The following is a 7859-nucleotide window of genomic DNA, read 5'->3' as shown; positions in this document are numbered from 1 at the left end:
TTGCCAACATGGCACATGCTCAACAGGTTGAGGCTGGGAGTTATCAGTAGGCGTTGGTTTTCCTGTGATTTAACCCAGTTCTTCAAGGGCTGGGGGCAGCCTTGGTACCAATGGCATAACCACTGGCAAAAAAAGATTTATTGCCTCATTTCTCTGGGGTGCTTGTGAACTTTGTAGACAGCATGAAAGGGCATTCTCACTTGCTGCAGGGACACGCGTGAATGGACAACATCCAACATGGTATGAGTGCTGCTCATGCAACCGGGCTTCCTGTTTGTCTTGCCCCCCTGAAGCCCCTCACAAAATCTGTTCTCAAGGGTTGGGGGACTCTCTGGAGCATAAATTGGGAGCATGGGTGCTGCAGGGGAGACAAGGAATCTGTGCTGCCAGCAGTGTGCATCCTGCTGGGAGACATAGCAGTGGCATCTGAAAAGGCATCCCCAGTCTTGCTCAGCATTGCTTTCTTCCTTAGAACAGACAGGTCTTCAAAGCCTTTTTGATCACCAAGAGGGAAGGGGCCAACTGTACATCCTTGGGGGAGAGGGAGTTCCATAGGGCAGAGACCGCTGCTGAGGCCTTGTCTGTCTCTGCTTCATGAGATTCAACACTGCAATGAATTGCATGAATTAAACACACACAATGATGTAAAGCATTCTAAAAACAGCGTAATGACAAAGGCATCAGGAGAAAGAATAAGGGAGGCAACAAGGAAGGACAGTTTGGCCAATAGTTGGGAACCATGATGACTGAATATGCAGTGAAATGTATAGATGCTTTTATGTTCTGATGCATTTTGTTACATTTTACTAGGAACTTATACCCATTTGATGCAACTTGATCTGTGCAAATATACTGGATCAATGCCCAATCTGGCTTCAGAATTTTCAAAGTGCATTAGGACATTGTTCCACATGTATGAACCATTTGAATCCCAGTAAATAGTGGTGTGTCTGGCCTTGGGAGATCTTGGTTCAAATTCTAGCTCAGCCCTGGACTGACTAGTTTGAACCACTTTCACCCAGCCTGTTTCCCCTTTATGCAGTCAGAAAAGCAACAATTTGCTTTGCAACACCAGTGAGACAGGAACATATCATCTATACATCCTTTGCCGTTCAGTGTAGAATGGCAATTCTGTAGGTTTATATATGGAAAACTTACTTGGGCATTTTAAACTCAGGGCCCTTTCTTTACCCATATCTGCAAAGCTCTACTGTCCTCTTACTACAGACCAGTAGTGAGGAATGTGTGGCTCTCCAGAAGTTGCTGGATTACAACTTCCATCATCCCTGATAATTAGCCATGCTAGCTGCGGCTGATGCGAAATGAAGTCCAATAACATCTGGTGGGCCACACATCCCCCATCTCTATGTTAAATGGTATGCCCAGTTTTTTTCCCATTGACTGACTGAAAATAGGTCTAATGAATATATTTGGGGAAATGTTTTCCTGTGGCAGATTAGCTGTTTTATTTTATTATTTATTTATAGAGATTTATATCCTGCCCTTCCCTCCAGTAGGAGATTGTTTAAATCAACACCACTGGTGAGGATGGAGCATGCAGCAAAAGTGGAAAAGTGCAGATGCCTACAACCCCATGGGGAGAGGGAATGAAGGTCTTTGTATCCAGCTGGATGGCTCCCTCTAGTTAATGTCTGGAATGTCACAGAGATGCGTTTTTGGGGGGTTCCAGAATCCTGCATGAGCTTTTTCAGCAGCTGCAGATGCTGTTAGAGGCAAACAGCATTAGTGGGAAAGATTGGCTGGCATCCAGACCTGGCATCTGTGGCATGAAAATCAGATGACTTTTAGTTTTTAGAATGATTTCATTGGTGTTACTTGATATTGTTGCTATTGTTGTTTTTATTTTAGCTTGTGTATTTTTATCCAGATTGTAAGCCACCTTGAATATTTTATAGAAGGTTGGGTTATAAATTGTATCAATAACTAACCAACTCCCCATCTACCTACCCACCCTTAGAATGGCAACAGATTTCACATGCACACAAAAATAACTGGATAAGGCAGAACAAGGGTGGCCTACCAGGCCCGCAGTTCCAGCGAGCTGTAAAGCTATTCAAGCAATGGTTTGAAATTGACTAGCCCTGGATTTTCTGTCACCTTTGGATCCTCCGTGGCACAGAGAGGTAAGCGGCGGTAACGCAGCCGAAGCTCTGCTCATGGCCAGAGTTCGATTCCAACGGAACGAGAAAGTAGAATCTCTGGTAAAAGGGGTCGAGGTCCACTCAGCCTTCCATCCATCCGTGGTCGGTAAAATGAGTACCCGGCATATGCTGGGGGGTAAAGAAAGGCCGGGGAAGGAACTGGCAATCCCACCCCATATATACGGTCTGCCTAATAAACGTCGCAAGACGTCACCCTAAGAGTCGGAAACGACTCGCACTACAAGTGCGGGGACACCTTTACCTACCTTTACCTTGGATTGACTATTCACAAGGATGCCTGTGGCAGCTTCCACTCAAAATCCCTACAACAGTTAACAGTGCAATCTTATACATGTCTACTGAGAAATATGACCCATTACTTTCAGTGGTGCTTACTCCCAGATAAGTATGTACAGAATTGCAGCCTAAACCTGTCTTTTTACTTGTGATTTTCCAAGCCAGCAAGCATCACTGCTTTTATAGCTGTTTAAGATAATTGCCTGCTCCCTTCTTTATTGCTTTTTGCTTCCAATCTCGATTGTTCATTAGATTGCCAACATGGGAGATACGATCTTCATTCTTAGAGGGGGGGGCATATACATATCCATGCTGCTGTCTTTCAGCCTATCTTGCATATAATGCAAATATTCAGCTTGCTTCCAGACAAGACCAGCAGCTGGAACTTCCTGGAGATTGGAGAAGAGGACTGACCACCATTGCCCTCCCCAGCATTTCCCTGTTGCTGTGATGAGTCTCCTCTGGAGGAGAGATGAGATAGCCAGCTGTAAATCATCTAGCCTGGTGAGATGACCACTCCATCTTGGAACTGTATGTAAGCCAGGCTGTAGGCTCCTTGGAGTGCAGTAAGACCTCCACTGACAACTGGAACATTATCGTCTGTTAATATAACTTTCTTTTGTGTTATGTGCTTATGTATGTAAGTCTAGATTAATAATATTGAATTTATTCTGATTGTTAAATTATTTTTGTCGTATTTGAATTTATTGATAAACAGATTCAATATGTTTGTAAACAATTTTCTCCTTTGTATTGTCAAAGACATTACTGTATGTATCTGGAAGTGTATAGAAATCCAGCTATTATTCCTCCAGTGCCCCCTTGAAACTAGTAATATGCCTTAATAAAGAGCTGTGCTATTAGTTTCAGACTACAATGTTGTGACCTCCCCCACAGGTCACACATCCTTTCCCTATTAGGTCACTTGCCACAAAATTAGAGATGTCTAGGTCATGACTCATCTAGTAAACAATTGAGGAGCCATCCTTTGAAGTTGTACATAGGGAGGTCAGCTGACCTAGACCAGCTGTGGCCCTTGGTCAGCTGACTTACTCACGGCTTGCTGGCTATAAAGACACAGCACAGAGATAGAGAGATCCCAAGACACAGACAGTAGACCTCGATGGTACTGATTCTGTGAACGTCTAGGGCAGGTAACTGGACTAGCTCATATGAGGCCCCTCTCCCTGCCAGGGGGTTAGTAAATTATTATCTGCCTCTGAATACTGCTTACCATGAAAACCCTATTCATAGGGTCGCCATAAATCAGAATCGACTTGAAGGCAGTCCACTTCCATGAAGGATCTTAATCATAAAAAAATCTGGGGGCCCCCCTGGGCAAATGCAAGGGGGTGACAGAATATCCTCTACCTCCCAATGTTTTGTATTTTGATAAATGTAAGCTGCTTTAGGCACAGCTCACTGTGGAAAGATAGCATATAAATAAACAAAAGCAGTAACTCTATCAGATGACTTGTTTATTGAGCATTTATCCCGATTTGTTTGCAGGGAGGTTATGAAGTATCAGATCAAGCAATTGTTTCACACTTTCCAGTGCACTTTGCTAATTATGACTTGGTTTTAATTTTTTTGATGGGGAAGTGGGTTTATTGCGCCAGAGCGAGGAATCTATTTGAACTCCTGAATGTGCTGGTGTGCGATTGAATCCCATCAGCCCTGCAAAATAATGCCAGTCTGGAAGTGTCCCCAGTTTATTGTATATGGGATTTTAGGTGAGAACGGTGGCCAGAGATGCCTTTCTTGAGCTTGAGTTAGTGAGCTCTGTCTGCTTCTCACCAAGAGGGGTCTGTCTGTTGTCATCTGTGCTTTGTTAGGTTTATGTATCTGCTCTGTTTGGGGCCATTTTTAACAATGATTTGGAAGGTATAGCTAATGCAGAATAATGCGCCCTACCTACTGACAGGGATTGGCTATAGGCAACAGGACATTCCTAGCCTGACTCCCCTGTACTGATTCCTTGTTTGTTTCTATCCTAGTTCAAAATATTGGTGGCCACCTTTAACGCTCTTCACAGTCTGGAGCTTGCATACTTTTGGGCCACCTCCTGGTTTCTCCTAGTCCCCTTAATTGCCTTCAGCAAAGGCTGATTGGAAAGGGAACAAGACCAGAGCAGGGGCATAGATGCGGTGGCCAGTGTCCCTTGTGGGTGTGATATTTGAGCTTCACATTTGTCTTTAGTTTTTTTAAAGAAACATTTTTTTTAATAATGCACTACTGTGTGCTATCCTTCAATGACGTTTGGAAGTGCATTATTTGTTTATTTATTTATTGCATTTGTATACCCCCGTGGCCGAAGCTCTCTGAGCGGTTTACAACAATTAAAAACATTAAAAACAAATATACAAATTTAGAAAACACATTTTAAAAAAGCAATTTAAAAACACGTGCTAAAAATTCATTTTATTTAGGCAGGCACTGTATTGATTTCATTATATGGGCTGTTTGCTTTGGTTTTGTTCTTTGCTTATGTGCCCTTATTAATACTCTTAACAGATATTGAGTAAACAACTCTGGAAGGAAAAACAGGGCAAAAAACCCTAAAGGCAATAGCCACCTGGCTCTTTTGTGCCGTTACAGTTCATCCAATCCCCACAATGCATGTGGATGCTGAAGCACCCTGCATGCCAGTGGTTTTAATAAAGTGGTGAGCCGGGGGGGGGGGCAGAAGAATGCTCTCATGTAAAGTCTTTAATATCCACATTGTATAGACAGGAAACTGAAAGAACAAAACTCCCCCTCTTCAAACCATTCTAATTTTTGGGAGGTACAATCCTGTTTAGATTCAGTGGCAGAAGTGGTATTGTAAGCTTTTGCAATGCTCTGGAGAGGCAAGAGCTGGATTTAGCTCAGCATCCAAGGTTAAGGTCATGACAGAACACATTGGTGCATATGTCCACCTCCAACTCTACTCCAGGGACAAGCAACTTCTGGCCTTCCAGCTATTACTGCATTACGACATACTTGACCATCAGTCATGCTGGCTTGGGCTGATGGAACTGTAGTACAAGAACTGGAGGGCCACAGGTCCCCCCCCCTCCGGTTCTAGTTACTGGCCTGGTTTGCATATCACACTAAACCAAACCATGGTTTGGCTCTTGAAAAGGATATTGTAGTAACTGTGCTCCTGCGCTGCAGTGGGCTAAGCCATGTTTTGACTTCGTGTGTCACCCAAACCTTCTCCCAGACAAACCACAAGCTGTAAACCATAAGGCAAACTAGGGAGAGCTAAACCACAAGTCCAGGTTTGGAAAACATGCTAAGTTAAACTGTGGAAGTGTGGTGCAACAGCAAAACCACCAGGCAGCAGCAATGCAGCTGTGATCTCCTCTCTAAGAGCCCACAGATTCACATTTGACTAAGCCATGTGTGCACTAGGTCACTGAATCACACTAGCTGTCACTTAGATACCCGCAAGCTGGCTTCTAGGAACTGTACAGCTTCATTTGTAAGTGGAATGGCAGCTCCTGGGAAGCATAATTCCATTTTCCCAGTGACTGATGATCCCCCCAATAAACACATAAACAAACCCACAACCATCTCCTAAACAGCTCTACAAAGCAAATGAACATGGTTAAGGAAATGCCTTGTGTTTGGAGTTTAGGTTCATACATTTAAACAGTGGAAATGTAAAACCATCTGAATTTGCACATAACTTTTATTTTGAAATATATATTACAGCAACTACCATTTAACATTTACTTAGTGCCAAGAGTGTGCCAGGCACTTCTTCACAATTTCAGAATTTTCTTTAAAAAGGACAAAAAGACGAGGCTTACCAGTAAAACAACCCAGTGCATTCCCCATGGATACACCATGCCATGAATATTTGCTCATTTGGGGTATGTGTGTGTACACGTATGGGAAAAGAGGCATTTTCTCTGCATCTCCAGAGGCAATAGCGCCACCATGCCCCTCACAGAAGGACCAGTTCTCTTTGATAGAGGTAGAAAGAAACATGATTGATTTTTGCTTAATGAATGATTTGATATATGCAGAATAAACCTTATTTACCCAGATCTAATAGAAGCCCCTCAGCCCGGCTTTTTGAGACCAGAAGAATAATTGCTGCTAGATGGCTACATTGTATTAAACACTGTAGACTTTGTGTGTTTTTCTAAACCCCGAAGCAGTTCACATAGCAGGAGACAGAGTTGTGGCCCCTTTTCCTCCAACAAACAATTCAGGATCTGCATTCAGAGCTGCAAGTCTCCAAAATCCTAGCCATGCAAAAGATTGCAGTTCTTTTTTTCTGCTTGTATTATTTCCCTGGAAGAAGTTCTCTCTTCCTCCTGTGATTCACATTTCCAGCAGTGATTCACATTTTGATCAATTGCTTTGCAGCTGAGTAAATAAGATAAAAAAGATTTGGCCAGATATGCAGATATCCTGGGCAGCTCTAGATTACTGGCTTCATTCCCTTTGGATCCCTGAGGGCAACGGGGTTGTTAAAGCTTGGTATAATGTAAGAAAAATAATAAGCAGCTTTTAAAATATAATACGAAGCAGAAAAAGGCAATTCATAGCTACATTATGGCTTCAAGTATGTACATAAAATTGTAACTCTCATCCACAAAGATTTCCTCAGTAGCTCATGCGGCTCTGAAGGGCAGTCTGCTTTGCCCCACCTTTCACAGATATGGGCCCAGAGCTGCCACCAGGAGTGTTTACTGTGCTCTAGAGGGGCAACAGCTTCTATGGCTCAGACAAAAGGTTTAAACAAGAATCCCCTGACTTGAGTGATGACAAGTGGAGTAATTAATGCCTTTAAAATATGGTGGCAGGGTGTGGAATTCATTGCTAGCTAGGAATCATTCGAATGCTACTGACCAGCCCTCAGAAACTATGTTCTTCCCTTTTGTTTCTTCACATGTTTAAATGGATAAACTTAATTTCTTATACCAAGATGTTGGCAAGCATCAAGTTCTACCTCTGTCCAGGACTTTGTGCACTTCATGCTTTAAAAGTCAAAATACTGTGCCCCAAAGACACAGAATTCTGTAACCAGTATAAATTAGATAAACTTGCATAAATGCTAATTTTGCAGAATTTAGATTGCTATCCTATTCCTTCTTACCAGGGAGTAAGCCACACTGAATTCAGTAGGACTTACTTCTGAGTAGACATGGTTAGACTTGCCCTTCTGGTTTGGTTTTGCTATTGATGGGGAGGGACAAGAAGCTATGAAGATCACTGAAGCCCTACTACCAATAATTAGAAATCTTATTTGGCCACCTCCGAGATTTCAGCAGCATTGCCAATAGTTTCAAATATATCTTCACAGTCAAAAGAGCTAGATTTTTGCTTTAAAGAAAACCTGGAAGAAGCAATGGTGAGATTCTCAGGAAGCTGAATTCTGCACCCAGTACCCTGGCCTGTGCT

Source organism: Rhineura floridana, chromosome 6 (assembly GCF_030035675.1).
Source record: "Rhineura floridana isolate rRhiFlo1 chromosome 6, rRhiFlo1.hap2, whole genome shotgun sequence".
In the NCBI taxonomy this organism is placed as follows: domain Eukaryota; kingdom Metazoa; phylum Chordata; class Lepidosauria; order Squamata; family Rhineuridae; genus Rhineura; species Rhineura floridana.
Note: the sequence above shows the minus strand (reverse complement) of the source record.